Source organism: Hippopotamus amphibius, chromosome 1 (assembly GCF_030028045.1).
Source record: "Hippopotamus amphibius kiboko isolate mHipAmp2 chromosome 1, mHipAmp2.hap2, whole genome shotgun sequence".
Taxonomy (NCBI): Eukaryota; Metazoa; Chordata; class Mammalia; order Artiodactyla; family Hippopotamidae; genus Hippopotamus; species Hippopotamus amphibius.
Genome location: NC_080186.1, coordinates 15,292,264 through 15,312,230, shown reverse-complemented (window position 1 = coordinate 15,312,230; position 19,967 = coordinate 15,292,264).

Genomic DNA, 19,967 nt, shown 5'->3' with positions numbered 1-19,967 from the left:
CCGCCCTGCCCACAGCGGCCTGGTTAGTCCCACCCCAGGGTGCTTGGGCCTGCAGGGGGTGGGGGTTGACGCACCTGCTGAGGACGTGGCCTCTCCCCAGGCATCTGAAAGGAAATTAACCCAAAGTTCTCCCTCTTCCCATCTGGAAGGGATGTTAAAGAAAAAAATTATTCGATGACACTTGTTAAAGCACAGCGGGGCAGACTGCTTATTCAAGGGGGGCAATTGGATATGTGTAGGGACCCTTATGTTGGAGTCTTGCAATGGGGCAGAGGGATTGGGTTCAACTCCAAATAGAACCAAAAAAAAAAGTGGGAATTTGTAGCCAAGGTGCAGGGTGGGGGGTCAGCGGATGGGAAATTCCCAAGAGGAAACATTAGAGGTGGGGGGGGAGTCTGGCTAAACTCACCTAAAAGGATTCTTGCCTGAAGGTGGGAAGGATGATGGGACCTCACCTGGGGATGGAGGGGGTGAGAAACCCCACCAGATGTTGAGGATGAGGAATTCTGGCTGAACCGACTTAGCAAAAGTTTTGCTAAAATTGGACAATGCCAAGATGAACAAGTAAGCCCAGAAGCTGAGGCCTCGGAGGAGAAAAAGAGTTCAAGGAGCCCGAGCAGGGTTGGGTCAAGGAGAGGCTCTGTCCAGGAGGCCATCTGTAGATATGCACACATGTGTAAGGCATCCCTTCACATCTGGAAGGGCGTTAGTCCAGAATCTGCAGAGACCTCTCTACCCACATCTGCAAGCTTCTAGTGCCTACCTCTGGCTGAGACTGGAGGGGCCCAGGCACACACATCTCGCAGGAAGCCCCCAACTCACATCTGGAAGGGCACGCTTGGGGATCTGCCCCCGCCACAAACACAACTGTCACGTGACTGGGGACCTTTTCCATGGGGGCCAGCCTAGGCATCCTACGGGGCTGGGCAGCGTCGCTCACGTCCACCACTAGACCCAGTCGTAGCCCCTCCCCATGCTCCTCCCTGCTCCTCCTCCCTCCCCATCCCCTGCTGACGCGTGACAACCAAAAATGTCTCCAGACATCACCAAATGTGCCCTGGGGGGCCCAGTCACCTCTGGTTGAGACCCTGGTGGCCTGGGAGTCGGTGCCATTTGCCTCTTGTTGGGGGTGGCATGTGGGGGGGGGGGGGAAGATGGGGCTGGGGAGGAACAGAGGAGGCTGGAGCCCTGGGAGCCCCCGGCAGTGTGGACTGTTGCCCAGGTAGGGGCTCCAGTCCCAGCACCCTGACTTCTTGACTCTGAGATCCTGATAGGATAGCTCCCTTCCCTGGCCTCCGGGCCTCAGCTGTAGGTTGGGTATAACAGGGCATCACCGAGTAAGGATTCTGCTCACAGATAATAACAGATCACAGGTGTTGTGTGCTGTGGGGCATGCGGCACGTGCTCCGATAAAGACCTGTTTGTTACCAAGCAGAGGCCTGTTCTCCCGCCTGGAGGTGAACTGAGATGGTGGGAGGGAGGAAAGGGAGAGGACAAGAAGAGTGTAACCAGAAATGAGAACTCCAAGTCGTCTCCACACCTGCACATTGGCCCTTCCCTCCCAATGTGAGCAAGTCGTTACCCAATTTCCTGACAAGGAACAGAAGAGACTCCCCCAGGGCTTCCCTTCCTAACCCCAGCTTTTTCAGCTTGCCCTTCTGGCTCTACCAAACCAACTGGCTGGCCAATCCCACACGTCATTTCCCCCTACTCCCAGCCCCAACCCTTCCCTTGTCCAATTTCCTCTCTGTGGGTCCAGGCCCTTCTCTTTCCCAGGAAGTTATCCTAGAAAAGCCCCACTGCATCCAATCACACATCCCCACGTGGAAGGTGTTGACCAGCACTTGCTTATAGAGTCTTTTGCAGGCACTTGTATGTGTTCTGGTCTGTGGATCTCGACACTGCACTCAGACCAGGGATCCTGGAGGACGGGGGATCATCATTTCCTCCAAAAAAGCCAGGGCTTCCCTCTGGGACAGGGGCTGTGCCTGCCCCATCAGATTGGGACCTCCCTGAAAATGGAGCGTGGTGATGGGATGGTAAGGCTGGTCCCTGCCTTCACTTGCCTGCACAGAGCTTGGCTTCAGTTCTCGTTTTGATTTTTGCAGATGCTTCTTAACGATATCACTCACTCCAAAGGGGGAAGAACCAAGAAATAAGGCCCAGTCCAGTCCACATCCTGACGATATAGCCACCAACATGGAAGTAACCCAGGAGCCACTTAGATCTATGCCAAGGAGGCCATGGCTGGGGCAGGGGGTGGTTCTCTGAGAGCCTCTGCCTAGTCCAGGGTCATTTTTTCCATCAGACACTCCCACTGGCTGTGCTGGTTTGGGCTGGTCCCTTGAGTGGAGGATGGACGCTTCCTCCCCACTTCCTCCCCCTAATCGCAGAGTGCTCAATACCAAAAGTCAATAATAAACTGGTTGACCCAGTAATTCCACTTCTGGGACTGTAAACCAAGACACAAACCTGGGTAGTCCTCAGAGGCAGATGAAAAAGGATCCTGACTGGCAATGCTCCCCACAAATCAGAAGCACCTTAAATTAGGGAATTAGTTAAGCAAATTATTAACCATCCATCCATAATTATGTTTTCAAAGATTTGACGACACAAAACCCCTGGATATTAAAGGTAACAGCAATTTTGTCAAAATAAAAGGAGGGCGGGGTGAGGAGTTGGTGGGCACATGTATAAAAATAATCTGGAAGGATATACAGCAAAACATTAGCAATGGTTATTTTTAGACAGTAGAATAACTGGTGGTTTTATTGTCTTTTTTGTAATTTTTTTGTATTAAAGTGAATGGTAAGGCAGTGCATACAATGACTAAGATGGAATGGTCAATTTCCTTGAAAGATACAAACTCATTCATCTGGAAATAGCCCTTATATCTATGAAACAAGTTGAACATGTAGTTTAAAACTGTTTCATAAATAAAGTCTGGGTCTAGATGACTTCACGGGTGAATGTGACCAAATACTCAAGGAAGAAATAATACCAACTGTATTAGGCTGCTAGGAGTGCCGTAACAAAGTTCCATATACTGGGTGGCTTAAACAACAGAAATTCATTTTCTCACACTTCTGGAGGCTAGAAGTCCAGGATCAAAGCATTGGCAGGGTTGATTTCATTCTGAGGCCTCTCTTCTTGGCTTGCAGACGGTTGCCTTCTTGTTGTGTCCACACATGGTCTTTCCTCTGTGGGTGAACATCCCTTCTGTCTCTTTGTGTGTCCAAGTTTCCTCTTCTCATAAAGACCAGTCAGATTGGATTAGGGACCACCCTAATGGCCTCATTTAAGCTCAATTAAAACCCTATCTCCAAATACAGTCACATTCTGAGACAATTAGCTTCAATGTATTTTGGGAGGACACAGTTGAGCCCATCTACACAAATTCTTACAGAAAATTTAGGTTGAGGAAATGCTTCCCAATTGCTACTAAACCACTAGTACACTGACACCAAAATCAGATAAAGACATTACAAGAAAAGAAACTACAGACTAATATTCCTCATGAACATAGATTTTAAAATTCTTAATAAAATGTTAGCAGAGTCCCACAAGATATTAAAAGGAAAATACACAGTGATCCAGTGAGGTTTATCCCAGGAATGAAACTCTGGTTTTATATTAAAAATCAGTCAATGTAACATACCCTATTAAGAGACTAAAGAAGAAAAACCATACAATCATCTTAATAAATGCAAAAAACCCCATCCATTTGACAAAATCTGACTTCTGTCCCTGATTGTTAAAAAAAAAAAAAACTGTCAGAAAGCTGAGATAGAAGGGAACTTCCTCAGCTTGAAAAAAGGCATCTACCAAAAAAAAAAAAAAAAAGAACCTATAGCTAACGTACCTAATGGGGAAAGGCTGCTTACTTTTCCCTCTAAGATTAGGAACAAGACAAGAATCTCCACTCTCACTACTTCTATTCAATGATTTACTGGTGGTTTCAGCCAGTTCATTAAGGCAAGAAAAGAAATAAAAGGCATTCATATTGGAAAAAAAGAGGAAAGACTGTCTCTATTGACATAAACATGATGGTCTATGTAAAAAAAAAAAACACCTGTAGAATCTACAAAAAAAGCTGCTAGAACTGATTCGGTTTAGTAGCAAGGGAGCAGGATATAAGATGAAAATACAAGAAAAATATGCTGCTATTTACTAGCAATAAACAGCTAGAAAATGAAATTGAAAAAAATACTTTAACAATAATATCCAAAAATAGGAAGTATTTAGGCATAAATCTGACAAAATACATGGAAGACTTGTACACTGAAAATTATGAAACAATGCCCAGAGAAATCAAGAAAAACCATGTTTATGAATCAGAAGACTGTATATTAAGATGTCAATTCTCCCCCATTTTTCTATAGAGTCAATGCCCTCTCAATCAAAATTCTAATAGACTTTTCTTGTAGAAATTGACAAGTTGACCCTAAAATTCATATGGAAATGCAAAGGACCTAGAATTTCAAATCAACTTTGAAAAAAAGGACAAAGTTGCAGGATTTATACTACCTGATTTTAAGGCTTATAAAGTTACTTTAATCAAGACAGTTTAGACTGGTATAAAGATAGATAAATAGACCAATGGAACAGATGATCCAGCATTAGACCTACACATTTATGGAAAATTTATGTTTGACAAAGATGCAAAAGCAATTCCAAGGAGGCAGAACGGATTTTCAACAATGGTGCTGGAACAATTGACTATTGATATGAAGAAAAGAGACGAAGGAAGGAAGGAAGGAAGGATGGAAGGAAGGAAAGACGGGAGGGAGGAAGGGAAGATAAAAAAAGAAAAAATTTTTATCCATAATTCTCACCATATTCTAAAATTAATCAGAAAGGATCATAAATTCAACAAGAGTGCCAACACCATTCAATAGGGAAAGATAGCTTCAAAAAATGATGCTAAAACAACTAGATATCCACATGCAAAAGGATGAAGCTGGTTTCCTTCCCCATGCCATACACAAAAGTTAACTCAAAATGAATAATAGACAACTGTAAGGATTAAAACTATAAAACTCTTAGAAGAAAACATAGAGTAGATCTTTGTGACCTTGGGTTAGGCAATGGTTTCTTACATACTATAACAAAAGCACAAGCGACCAAAAAAAAAGATAAATTGAACTTCATCAAAATAAAAAACTTGTGCTGCAAATTATATCACTAAAAAAGTAAAAAGACAGCCAACAGAATAGGAGAAAATATGTGCAAATCATATGTCTCATAAGGGACTTGGGTCCAGAATATACAAAAAACTCTTATAACTCAACAATAACAACCCAATTTAACAATAGGCAAAGGGGACTTCCCTGGCGACCCAGTGGTTAAGACTACATGCTTCCACTTGCAGGGGGCACAGGTTCAATCCCTGACCAGGGAACTAAGTTCTTGCGTGCCCTGTGGCATGGCCAAAAAATAAACAAACAACAACAACAACAAAAATAGGTGGAGGATTTGAATAGAAATTTCTGCAAAGAAGCACATGATAAGTTGCTCAACAATTAGTCATTTGGGAAACGCAAATCAAAACCATAATGAGATACCACTTCACACCCACTAGGATGGGTATATTGGCTATATATATATACATTTTTTAAAGACATGATAGCAAGTGTTGGCGAGGATGTGGAAATGTAAAATGGTGGTGGAAATGTAAAATGGTGCAGCCACTTTGGAAAACATTTGACAGTTTCTCAAATTGTTAAATATGGAGTCACCATATATGACCCAGCAATTCCACTCCTAGGTATGTAACCAAGAGAAATGAAAACATACACCCACAGAAAAATTTGCACACAGATGTTCATAGCAGCATTATTCATAATAACCAAAAAGCAGAAAAAACCAAATGTCCATCAGTTGATGAATGGATACATGAAAGGTGGAATATCCATACAACGGAACATTATTCAACAATTAAAAGGAATAAAATATCGATACATGCCCCAACATGACTGAACCTCCAAAGCATTATGTTAAGTGAAAGAAGCCAGTCACAAAAGGTCATGTATTACATGATTTCATTTATATGAAATTCCAGACTAGGCAACTCTGTAGAGACAGAAAGTAGATTAGTAGTTGCCTAGGGCATGGGGGAGGGAGTGTGGGGTAGAGGAGATTGGGGAGTAACTGTTAACAGGGTGGGTTTCTTTGGGGGATGTTGAAAATATTCTAAAATTAGATTGTGGTGATGGTTGCATAACTGCAAATAGACAAAAAAATCAAATTATACTCTTGAATGAATGGTATGCCAGGTAAATTATATTTCAGTAAAGCTATTTTTTAACGGATCATATTATTCAGCTTTAAAAAGGAAGGAAATTCTGATGTATGGGTGAAACTTGAGTACATTGTGCTGAGTAAAATAAGTCAGTTAGAGAAGGACATATTCTGTGTGATTTCATTCATATGAGGTATTTAGGGTAGCCAGGTTCATAGAGACAGAAGAATGGTGGTTGCTAGGCACTGGATGGAGGGGGAATTTGGGAGTTCTTGTTTAGCGGGTACAGAGTTTTAGCTTTGCAAAGAGGAAAGGAATTCTGCAGCTGGTTGGTGGTGATGGTTGCACAATAGTGTGAATGTACTTAATGCCAATAAACTGAGCACTCAAAAATAAAGATGGTAAATGTTACGTTGTGTATATATGACCAAAATTTAAAATATGTATATATTTGTAAAAAAGTGATCATAGACCTAGACATAAAACCTAAGGTTATAAAATTTTTGGAAGAAAATATAGCAGAAAATCTTTGTGACCTTAGATTAGGCAGATTTCTTGGTACAACACCAAAAGCACGATATAGAAGAGAAAAAAATAAATAAATTGGACTCCATGGAAATGAAACCTGCTTTTATAAAGACTCTACTAAGAAAATAGAAAGACACATCACCGACCAGAAGAAAATATTTGCAAATCACACATCTAATAAAGGACTTGTAACCAGAATATATAAAGAACTCTAAAAACTCAATAATAAGAAAACAAGCCACTCAATTTTTTAAAATGAGCAAAAGATTCGAACAGACTCTTCACAGAAGAAGATATAGATTGACAAATTAGCATATAGAAAAGTTGATCTGCATCACTAGTCATTAGGGAAATGAAAATCAATACTACACAAGATTCTACTACATACTTATTTGAGTGCCCGAAATTACAAAGACTGGCCATACCAAATTTTGTGTAAATTGTACCTCCGTAAAGTTGACTTTAAAAAAAAAAACAAAAAATTAAGAAACACATATTGCTTCTACATTTATAACAAAGATGTTTTGTATATACACACACATGCATAATGACTATTAGGCCAAATAATTCCTAATCATTAAGAAGTTGACTCTGGAGGAGAAAGGCATCAAAGGACACAATTCCCATTTTATGGAGGTGGAAACTGAGGCAGCAAGCTAGGCTCAGCCTTGTGAGTCAAGGAAGGCCTGGCCACAGGCAGCAGCCTGAGGACCAGACCAGTCCCTCAGACCAGGTCTCTACTGCAGGCATGGTGCCTGTGGACCTTGTGGGGAAGGGAAGGGAACCAAGTAGAAGAAAGAGAGCAATGACTCGCTGCTTTTCACCTACTCCAGGAAGGCTGCTTGTGCGTCCATTATTATTTCTGGGCTCTCTTAACACCTGTGTTAGTTTTCTCAGGCTTCCATAATAACGCACCACAAAGTGGGGGACTTAAACAAGAGAATTTTGTTTTCTCATTGTTCTAGAAGCTGGAATTCAGAGATCAACGTATCAGTAGGGATGGTTCCTTCAGAGGTCTTTCTCCTCAGTTTGCAGGTGGCCATCTTCTCCCTGTGTCTTCCCATGGTTTGTCCCTCTGTACCCGTCTGTGTCCCAATCTCCTCTTCTTATAAGGACACAAGTCATGTTAGAATAGGACCCACCCTAATGACCTCATTTTAACTTAATTACCTCTTTAAAAGCCCTATCTTCTTAACTCAATAATGAGCGATGACTTAGAGGGCTGGGATAGGGAGGGTGGGAGGGAGTCGCCAGAGGGAGAGCTTACGGGAATATATGTATAAATGCAGCTGATTCACTTTGGTGTACAGCAAAAACTGGCACAACAGTGCAAAGCCATTATATTCCAATAAAGAGCTTTAAAAAAACAGTGAAAAGGACTTCCTAGGTGGCGCAGTGGTAAAGAATCCACCTGCCAATGCAGGGAACACGGGTTCGAGCCCTGGGAAGATTCCACATGCCACGGAGCAACTAAGCCCGTGCACCACAACTAATGAGCCTGTGCTCTAGAGCCCGTGAGCCACAACTATTGAGCCCATGTGCCACAACTACTGAAGCTCATGAGCCTAGGGCCTGTGCTCCACAACAAGAGAAGCCACTACAATGAGGAGTCTGTGCACCACAATGAAGAGTAGCCCCCGCTCGCAGCAACTAGAGAAAGCCCGTGTGCAGCGACAAAGACCCAACGCGGCCAATAAATAAAATAAATAAATAATTTTATTAAAAAAAAAAAAAACAGTGAAAAAAACAAACAAAAAGCCCCTGCCTCCAAATATGGTACTGGGGCCTAGGACTTCAACATATACATTTTAGGGGATGGGGGGGACATGGTTCGGCCCATAACACCACCCATTGTCCGTATGGCCTATGGCTGTGGCCCACGGGAAAAAAATCAGGCTTGAGAGAGGAGACCGGGTCTGGTTAGTGCTCTGCCTGAGAAGTGGCTCGATCCTTTGCGGCCCCACTAACCCCACGTGCAAATGGGGAAGATAATACCCACCATATAGATGGTGAGACCAAACACTTTGTGTAAAAGACAAAACATGGCTGTTTCCTATGGAGTTAATGGTGTGTCTCCTTGGTGCTCCCCTCCATCAGGTCTCAAGGGTGTCGACTTAAAAAAAAATAACCTAAAAGTTGACAGTTCTCTTTTATTCCATGGGAATTTTTAGGACTTCAAGCCTGGGAGGCAGCATCTCAAATAACCCTGAGAGAACTGCTCCCAGGAGGCAAGGGGGGAGCTTGGATATATAGGAGCTTTGCAACAAAGGGCAGGTAGTCAGGAACATCGAAAGATTATTGTTAATTAATGAAAACCAGATATCCCAAGCTAAGGAATTTAGTGCTTTTCTATGTGTGGGAAGATGCAAGGGTCTGGGCTCACTGAAATCATTCCTTTGATACGCACCTCAGCCATCTGGGGCCAGAATCCTGTGTTTTCACACCCTGAGTTTCCTCAGGGCCCACCGTAGGGAGTGGCTGCAGTCTGATGGCAGCTAGATGGCAGGTATTCTTTCCTTCTTGGGTTTTCTCAGGGCTCACCGGCTCCCATTGGAGGGTGGCATTCGCTGATGACTGTGACATCCCTTGTTTACTCATATGGCAGCAAATATTCCATTTCTGAAGAGGTTGTGGGCCCCTGGGGAATTGTATTCACAGTAAGAAGGGCCTCTGGCCTCTTGTCTGACCCACCTAAGTCAGCCCCTCTTTAAGGCCCTACTACATAAAATCTTGCTCTTATTTCTGGGGTCTCCAAGGCAGCCTTGGGAGCCCCAGGCCTCTCATAGTCTTCTGCTGTGCTCCCCTGCCCCACCTCCACAGCTGTTCCTGGAGGCCTCAGCACCCCAAAGCTGTGGGCCTTCAGGGAGCCAGTGGGATCTCCCCACCCTCCAGCCTCACAGCCACACGGTGCTCTGCACAGAGGAGGGGACGTTCCCCAGCCCCATCCTGCACCATGTTTGCACCCTTTTGTCCCCTGTTCCCTGCAGAGCCCCTCCCAGTGACCAGAGCCTATGCCTGGAGTTTCTACAGGGCTGTCTCCACAGGGCTCAGGCCAAAGCCGCCAGACATATATCTCAGTGTCCACAGTCATCTCCCCCCTCTGACTCCTCAGGCAGATCAACCCACCTCCACGCAAATCAACTTATGCAAATTGGTGAGAGGCCCCCACCACACCCACCAGATGGAGCACTGAGGGTCTACACAGCCCAGCTTCCAACCAGTGCAAAAGCATCTGGTCATTCCAGGGACACTGTACGTTCTTCGCAGGCAGGGACTTGTCTTACTCCTTCCTCCCTGCACCACACACAGTGTGCTGGGTCTCCCTCGTGGCTGGCACATAGTAGGTGCTCAGGAAATGCCTGTTGAATGGAATCGTTTGCTGGGTTCCCATGGGATTTCTTGGACATGCGGCCTTTGCCTCCCCTAAGCTAATGCTAATAACAACACCACCAACTACTATTATTGAGCACTTACTGTATACAAGCCAAGCACCACACGTACTCCATGTCTCAGAATCCTCACAAGAACTCTGGTAGCTGGGCATTCTCATGTTCCTCCACCCCATGTAACGGATGAGAAAACAGAGGGGGGAGTCGGGATCCACATTAGGTCCGTCTAACTTCCTTCTGGACACACAGGCTCTGTTGCCTCCCAGCACCATGCGGCGTTGATGAAGGCAGCAGGGGCCCAGGCCAAGTGTGAAAACAAGGAAGGCAGCAGGGGCCCAGGCCAAGTCTGAAAACAAGAACTTTCAAGCAATGACCATCCTGAAGCTGTTGGGAGGGGGGATTTTGAGTGATTTTGAAAGTACATTCTGTGGCCACTTGTCTGAGAGGTTAAAGTGGAAATTCCCTGCTGTGACCAGCTCTATCCCTTAGAAGCAAGAGTCTCTGGGCCTGAGATATGAGGGGAGGTCAGAACTTTAAACTCTTTTCTCCTCGGCAGGGGGGTCACCAGGTGCCATGCATTTACTGATCCCTACTATGTGCCAACCATTCTACCTGTAATCATGACAACAAGCCTCAAAGGAAGCATGATTGGTCCCAGTTTCAGATGGGAACACTGAGGTTCACAGAGATGAAGTAATGTGATCAAAGTAATGCTGTGAATAAGCTACAATTTGAAACCCAGATTTGCCTGATATCGAGGTAGAAATTTCTTTCGACTACACAACTTCAGTTATTCATAATCTAGTAGGATATCCAGTCATCTAGAAGGATATCTGACCATCTAGAAGGATATCTGACCATCTAGAAGGATATTGGATCACCTAGAAAGATTATCTGATCATCCAGAAGGATATCTGATCATTTAGAAGGATGTCTGAATTACTGGCTTGGCCAAAAATTCATCCAGGTTTTTCCGTAAGATGTTACAGAAAAATCCAAGGGAACTTTTGGGCCAACCCAATACTTCCTGGTGAAGTTTGAGTCCACTTGCTTTTACTGCCATGATCCTCAATTATCATTGTTATTATTCAAATTTGTGGATGTATAACATATACATGAAAATACACAAATCAAAAGTGAACAGCTGGGGAACTTCCCTGGGGGACCAGTGGCTGAGACTCTGTGCTCCCTTGGAGGGGACAAGGGTTTGATCCCTGATCAGGGAACTAGGATCCCACATGCTGAGTGGCATGGCCAAAAAAAAAAAAGTGAACAGCTGGATGAATTTTCAGAATATGAACACACCATTGTAACCAATACCCAAAGAGACAGAATATCAGTAGCACCCCTGAAACTGTCTTAGTAACCCCTCCAGTCACCACACCCCTCAATGGGTAGCCACTGTCCTGATTTTTGAAAGCACAAATTATCATACTAAGGGAAGATCACATAAATCTCTCTTACAACCTGTACTCTTTTGTGTCAAGCTTTTTTTGTTCAGCATTATGTTTGTGAGATTTTTCCATGTTGTTATGTGTAGCTGTAGTTTGTTGATGTTGGTGTAATCATGCCATTTACCATTCTGCAGCAGACAGACATTTGAGTGGTTTCCGATTGTTTAATTCACTTGCTCTAGTTCTGCTTGGGTGCAGCTGGAGATAAGTGGGTCACTCCCTTACAAAGGAATCTCAGCTCTTTCCCTCCCTCCTCACCCCCTGCCAGATGCTATCAGAGATGAAGTTCAGAAGATGCTGAGGAAGCCCAGGTTCTGGTTTTATTTTATTTTTTGGTTTTTTTTTTTCTACCTGTTTTCCTTACCATGTGTTTCAGGTGTATAGCAAACGGATTCAGTTATACGTATACATAAGTCCATTCTTTTTCAGATTCTTTTCTCATATATGCTACTACAAAATACAGAGTAGAGATCCCTGTGTTGTAGAGTAGGTCCTTGTTGATTATTTTATACATAGTAGTGTGTATGCGTTACTCCCAAAGTCTTAATTTGTCTCTCCCCCCAACTTTTCCACTTTGGTAACCATAAGTTTTTTCTCAAAGTCTGTGAGTCTGTCCGTGTTTTGTAAATAAGTTCACTTTGTATCATTTTTTTTTTGATTCCACATATAAGTGATACCATATACCTATCTTTCTCTGACTTACTTCACTTAGTATGATAATCTCTAGGTAAGCCCAGCTTCTTTAAATTTCCTCTTCCCCTGCAAACCTTCGGTAATTCTGAGCTGCATCTCTAACCCCCTCTGGCAGGTGTCATCATGAATGGAATCCAGGCAATGGGACCATTTCAGTAAACAGGGCTTTGCGGGGAGGGATGTGTGGAGCAGAAGACTCTGGCCAGGGGGTGTCTCTTGGGAGATGGGAGTTCACCTTCTTCTCTGCACTGAGGCTGGGGGCAGCAGGCTCCAGGCTCTGCCAGCTCTTCTCATTTCCATCCACATCTATGTTGGAAGGGCAAGAAAGTAGCCCCTGGGTACAAGGACTCATCTGTAAAATGGGATTAGGGCAGTACCTGCTTACATTTACTATGTGTGAACCACTTAGAACAGTGTCTAGCACGTAGTAAAGGCAGCCCTGGCAGACCTGTATTCTAACCCAAATTCTGCCATGTAGCTACTCTATGACCCTGGGAATATTTCTAACCTCTCTGAACCCCAGCTGATGGTAACTATTCTTAATAGATTTCACACCTCAGTGTCTAAGGCCTCTCCTGCTCCTTTCCGTTCACCACCTGGAGATCTTGATGGATTGTGGGCTCACAGTATCACCAAGTGTTTTCCCTACTGTTTCCAGGAGAGTAAAAATACAGACTTGCTGGCAAGTCTCAGAAAACAACCCGTTCCAACTCTTATGTGCTGCTGATGGAGCCAAAAGCAAGAGAGTTTCTAAATTCCTACCAATTTCAGAAAAAGGAAGAAACTTAAGAACCTTTCAATCTTCTGATTCAGCAATTTCACTTCTGGAAATCTACTTTAAAGAAACTCCCTTTTAAAATAGACAAAGATTTATTATTGTAGCAGTTTCCTTTTTTTTTTTTTTTTTTCCTTTTGGGCCGCATCGTGTGGCATGTGGAATCTTAGTTCCTCATCCAGGGATCGAACCAGTGACCCCTACAGTAGAAGCTCAGAGTCTTAACTGCTGGACTGCCAGGGAATTCCCCACAGTGTTTTCTATAACAGTGAGCAATGGTGACCTAAAAGTCATAATGAGAAAAAACAAAAAAACAAAAAACAATCGATAGAAACAGACCTAGAAACAGCACAAATGATAGAATTAGTAAAGACATTATGACAGTTATAACTATATTCTATATGTTTAAGAAGATAGAGGAAAGTCTGAGTGTGTTAATTAGAAACATAGAAGATATTTTTTTAAAAACCCAGATCAAATTTCTAGAGAGAAAAAATACACTGCAAAGACAGAGTGGATGGGATTAACAGCAGATTAGACAATGCAAAAGAAAAGATTAGTTATTTATTCTATTTATTTTAAGCAGCGATGGTGCAGATGAAGATGATGATGGTGGTAGGAGTAACCATAGCTGACATTTATAGGTCTCTAGCTCCATTCACATATCACCTCATTCAATTCCCACAACATGTCTATGAAGCAGATGCTATTGTAACCAAGCAGAACCCTATGGGACTTCCCCAGGACAGACCAGGGACCCACCACCCCACCCCGCCACCATGACTTCTACCTGCCTCTCATTTGTAGAAAAACTTAAGCCTCATAAGCCTTGCCCAAGTTCCAAAGAATAAATTTAATCAGAAAATTGAGAAAAATGCAAAGCCGAAGGAAAACAGTCAAGCAAGACAAAATAATAATAGTGTAGCCATTAAACAAAGTCAAAGACCTTTAGTTCCTCCTCAAGGGCTATAGATAATATTCCGATCCAAATCCTTTGAGCTATTTGAAGTTACTGAAGATACTGAAACCCCCATCAGGTGGAAGAGGTTAACTGTAAGCTGCCCACAAGCACGCAGACCCCAGATGATTGGAACCAGAAGGTTGATGAGATTGACCCCCAATTACCTCACCACCAACCAGTCAGAAGAATGTCCACAAGCTGATCACAACCCCCTCCAAACCCTTTCGCCTTCACCCTGTCTTTGAAAACCTTTCCTTGAAAGCTACTGGAGGAATTCAGGCTTTTTGAGCATTAGCTGCCTGAACTCCTTGCTTGGTGCCCTGCAATAAGATGATGCTCTTTGACTCACCACGACCCTATGTCAGTAGACTGGTTTTACTGCAAGCGGACCCAAGTTTGGTTTGGTGACACTATCATCACCCCATTTCACACATAAAGAAATGGAAGACATGGAGCAGAGCAGCTTTCTCCTGGTGAAGCAGCTAGAATACTGGGGAGGCAGCCTGGGTTTGAATCCCACCTCTAGGCCTCTTAATCTCCAGGTGATGCTACATAGCCCATGTTGTGGTCACCATAATGGCATTCTCTCTGTGGGTGTAGTGTGCTGTGTTCATATGGTCTCTAAACCCCACAAAAATCCGAGGAGGGAATGACTGTTGCCCCCACATTGTCCCCATTCAGCAAATGAGGAAACCAAGGTTCATGAGGTCAAATGATTTGCCCAGGGTCCCACAGCTGGTAAGAGAAGAAGCCAGAGTTTGAACACGGTCACTTTGATCTCAAACTCAGCCTTTCAGTTGTGCCCTGGGACCTCTGGGGGTGTCCAGGACAGAAGACTTTGAGGACTTTTTGCAGCATTTAGCACGCCTTCTCTCCCACAAGGGAAAAGCCTTCTAGAAGCAGCAGAGATCCTGACTACTTCTGCCCCTGCCCAAATGATACCAACTTGGGAGAAGCTGGGGCTCTGGAGAGCAGCCCCATGCCCCATCAAGAGCCCAGATCTAGAAGACTGTACAGTGAGGTCCCACATTGGTAAGAGTATAAGGGAATGACTACTGAGCACACAGTGGGGAGACGTGTCAAAGAATATGCCAGAGACATATCATTCACTCACTGCTTAATTATTTTGCTTGCAGATTGCTTTCTCACATGTGAGATGATCAGTTGGTGAATAAGTCTAGGAACAAAGGAAAATTAGATTTAAAAGAGAGAGAGGACATTCTGCCCACTGTTGCTGCAGTGGGAGCCATTTTCAAGGATGCAGCCTTGCAAGCATAAGGTGTTGAGACCACCTGGGCTGAATAGGTGGCTAAACCCCATTAGGGCCTCTTTGTAAACTTTTGAGATCTGGTGGACAGCCCAGAGATCTACCCTTCTCGTGGCACCTAAGACAAGACTTGTAGAGGGCCTTTTGGCAGAGCACATTCTCCAGAGCCTAGCTCTTACCTCTCCATTCTTGGATCAAAGAAGAAAGCTTTTCTCTGCTTCCAAGCCAAACTCAGTCCCGCTCTCTTGGCTGGAATGACACCAGCGACCTCTGAAGTCTGGATTACTCGACCAGAACTCAAGTTGGAGACTCTGGGGAGGGCACACCGAATCTAGGACGCTAGACCACTAGAGAATCCTCAGCCACAGGGAAGATTAACTGCAGAGAATTCTCACAGAGCCCTCTATCAGAGTTTAAGACCCAGCTTTGCCTGACTATCTGCAACTGCCAGTGCTGGATACCTCACACCAAACTACAAACAAGACAGGAACACAAAAAACCACCCATCAGCACACAGACTACCTAAAGTTGTATTAAACTCACAAGTACCCTAAAACACAACACCTGACATGGCCCTGCTCATCAGAGAGGAAAGACTCAGATTCACATACCAGAAAGCAGGCACCAGACCCTCCCACAAGGAAGCCTACTCAAGACACTGGATCAACCCCAACACAGGGGGCAGAGAGCAGAAACAAGAGGAATTACTACTAGGCAGCATAAGGAAAGGAGACAGCAGATACTATAAATTAGACAAAATGAGCAAACAGAGAAATACCTTGAAGGCAAAGCAGCAAGATAAAAACCCACAAGCCCAAATAAATGAAGAGGGAATAGGAAAATTGCCTGAAAAAGAATTCAGAGTCATGATAGTAAATATGATCCAAAATCTCAAAAACAAAATAGAGAAAATACAAGAAACATTGAATAAGGACCTAGAAGAACTAAAGAGCAAACAAACAGTAATAAACAACACAATAGCTGAAATTAAAAATACTGTTGATGGCATAAACAGCAGAATAACTGAGGCAGAACACAAGTAAGTGAGTTGGAAGATAGAATGGGGGAAATAACTGCCACAGAGCAGGAAAGAGAAAAAAGAATAAAAAGAATGGAAGACAGTCTCAGAGACCTTGGTGACAACATTAAGCACACCAACATTTGAATCATAGGCATCCCAAAAGAAGAAGGAAAAAAGAAAGGGTCTGAGAAAATATTTGAAGAGGTTATAGTGGAAAGCTTCCCCAACATGGTAAAGGAAATAATCAAGTCCAAGAAGTGCAGAGAATCCCATTCAGAGCAAACCCAACGAGAAATACACAGAGGCACATATTAATCAAACTAATGAAAATTAAACACAAAATAAAAATATTAAAAGCAGCAAGAGGAAAGCAACAAATAATATATAAGGGAAAACCCATAAGGATAACAGCTGATCTTTCTGCAGAAACTCTGCAGGCCAGAAGGGAGTGGCAGGATATACTGAAAGTCTTGAAAGAGAAAAACCTACAGCCAAGAATATTCTACCCAGCAAGAATCTCATTCAGATTCAACAGAGAAATCAAAAGCTTTATAGACAAGCAAAAGTTAAGAGAATTCAGCACCACCAAACCAGCCTTACAACAATTGCTAAAGGAACTTTTCTAAGCAAGAAACACAAGAGAAGGAAAAGACCTACAAAAACAAACTCAAAACAATTAAGAAAATGGTAATAGGAGCATACATGTCAATAATCACCTTAAATATAAATGGATTAAATGCTCCAACCAAAAGACACAGACTGGCTGAATGGATACAAAAACAAGACCCTTATGTTTGCTGTCTATAAGAATTAGGGACACATACAGACTGAAAGTAAGGGGACGGAAGAAGATATTCCATGCAAATGGAAGTCAAAAGGAAGCTGGAGTAGCAATACTCATATCGGACACATTAGACTTTAAAGACTATTACAAGAGACAAGGAAGAACACTACATAATGATCAAGGGATCAATCCAAGAAGAAAAATATAACAATTGTAAATATCTATGCACCCAACATAGGAGCACCTCAATACATAAGGCAAATGCTAACAGCCGTAAAAGGGGACATCGACAGTAACACAATAATAGTAGGAGACTTTAACACCCCACTTACAACAATGGACCGATCATCCAAACAGAAAATAAATAAGGACACACATACTTTAAATGACACATTAGACCATCTCGACTTAATTGGTATTTATAGGACATTTCATTCAAAAACTACAGAATACACTTTCTTCTCCAATGCACACAGAACACTCTCCAGGATAGATCACGTCTTGGGTCACAAATCAAACCTTGCTAAATTCAAGAAAATTGAAATCGTATCAAGCATCTTCTCCAACCACAATGCCATGAGACTAGATATCAATTACCTAGAAAAAAACTGTAAAAAATACAAATACATGGAGGCTAAACAATACATTATTAAACAATGAAGAAATCAAAGAGGAAATCAAAAAATACCTAGAAACAAATGACAATGAAAACACAACAACCCAAAACCTATGGGATGCAGCAAAAGCGGTTCTAAGAGGGAAGTTTATAGCAATACAGTCCTACCTCAAGAAACAAGAAAAATATCAAATAAACAACCTAACCTTACACCTAAAACAATCAGAGAAAGAACAAAAAAAAAACCCCAAAGTGAGCAGCAGGAAAGAAATCATAAAGATCAGATCAGAAATAAATGAAAAAGAAATGAAGGAAACAATAGCAAAGATCAATGAAACTAAAAGCTGGTTCTTTGAGAAGATAAAATTGATAAACTATTAGCCAGACTCATCAGGAAAAAAAGGGAGAAGATGCAAATCAACAGAATTAGAAATGAAAAAGGAGAAGTAACAACTGACACCACAGAAATACAAAAGATCATGAGAGACTACAAGCAACTCTATGCCAATAAATTGGATAACCTGGAAGAAATGGATAAATTCTTAGAAAAGTACAATCCTCCAAGCCTGAACCAGGAAGAAATAGAACATATGAACAGACCAATCACAAGTACTGAAATTGAGATTGTGATTAAAAATCTTCCAACAAACAAAAGCCCAGGGCCAGATGGCTTCACAGGTGAATTCTATCAAACATTTCAAGAAGAGCTAACACCTATCCTTCTCAAATTCTTCCAAAATACAGCAGAAGGAGGAACACTCCCAAACTCATTCTATGAGGCCACCATCACCCTGATACCAAAACCAGGCAAAGATGTCATGAAAAAAAGAAAATTACAGGCCAATATCACTGATGAATATAGATGCAAAAATCCTCAATAAAATACTAGCTAACACAATCCAACAGCATATTAAAAAGATCATACACCATGATCAAGTGGGGTTTATGCCTGGAATGCAAGGATTCTTCAATATGTGCAAATCAATCAATGTGATACATCATATCAACAAATTGAAAGATAAAAACCATATGATAATCTCAATCGATGCCAAAAAGCTTTTGACAAAATTCAACATCCATTTATGATAAAAACTCTCCAGAAAATGGGCATAGAAGGAAATTACCTCAACATAATAAAAGCCATATATGACAAACCAACAGCCAACATCATTCTCAATGGTGAACAACTGAAAGCATTCCCTCTAAGAACAGGAAGAAGACAAGGGTGTCCACTTTCACCATCATTATTCAACATAGTTTCGGAAGTTTTAAGCATAGCAATCAGAGAAGAAAAGGAAATAAAAGGAATCCAAATTGGAAAAGAAGTAAAATTGTCACTCTTTGCAGATGACATGATATTATACATAGAAAACTCTAAAGACTCTACCAGAAAACTGGTAGCACTAATCGATGAATTTAGCAAAGTAGCAGGATGTAAAATTAATGCACAGAAATCTCTTGCATTCCTATACACTAACAATGAAAGAGCAGAAAGAGAAATTAAGGAAACACTCCCATTTACCACTGCAACAAAAAGAATAAAATACCTAGGAATAAATCTGCCTAAGGAGGCAAAAACCTGTATGCAGAAAACTTTAAGACACTGATGAAAGAAATCAAAGATGATACAAACAGATGGAGGGACATACCATATTCTTGGATTGGAAGAATCAACATTGTGAAAATGACTATACCACCCAAAGCAATTTACAGATTCACCGCAATTCCTATCAAATTACCAATGGCATTTTTCACAGAACTAGAGCAAGAAATCTTACGATTTGTGTGGAAATGCAAAAGAACCCAAATAGCCAAAGCAATCTTGAGAAGGAAAAAAGGAGTTGGTGGAATTAGGCTTCCTGACTTCAAACTATACTACAAGGCTACAGTGATCAAGACAGTATGGTACTGGCACAAAAACAGAAATATAGATCAATGAAACAGGATAGATAAACTATGGTCAACTAATCTATGACAAGGGAGGCAAGGACATACAATGGAGAAAAGGCAGCCTCTTCAATAAGTAGTGCTGGGAAAACTGGACAGCAACATGTAAAAGAATGAAATTAGAACACTCCTTAACACCATACACAAAAATAAACTCAAAATGGATTAAAGACCTAAATGTAAGGCCAGACACTATAAAACTCCTAGAGGAAAACATAGGAAGAACAATCTATGACATACATCAAAGCATGATCCTTTTTGATCCACCTCCTAGAATCATGGAAATAAAAT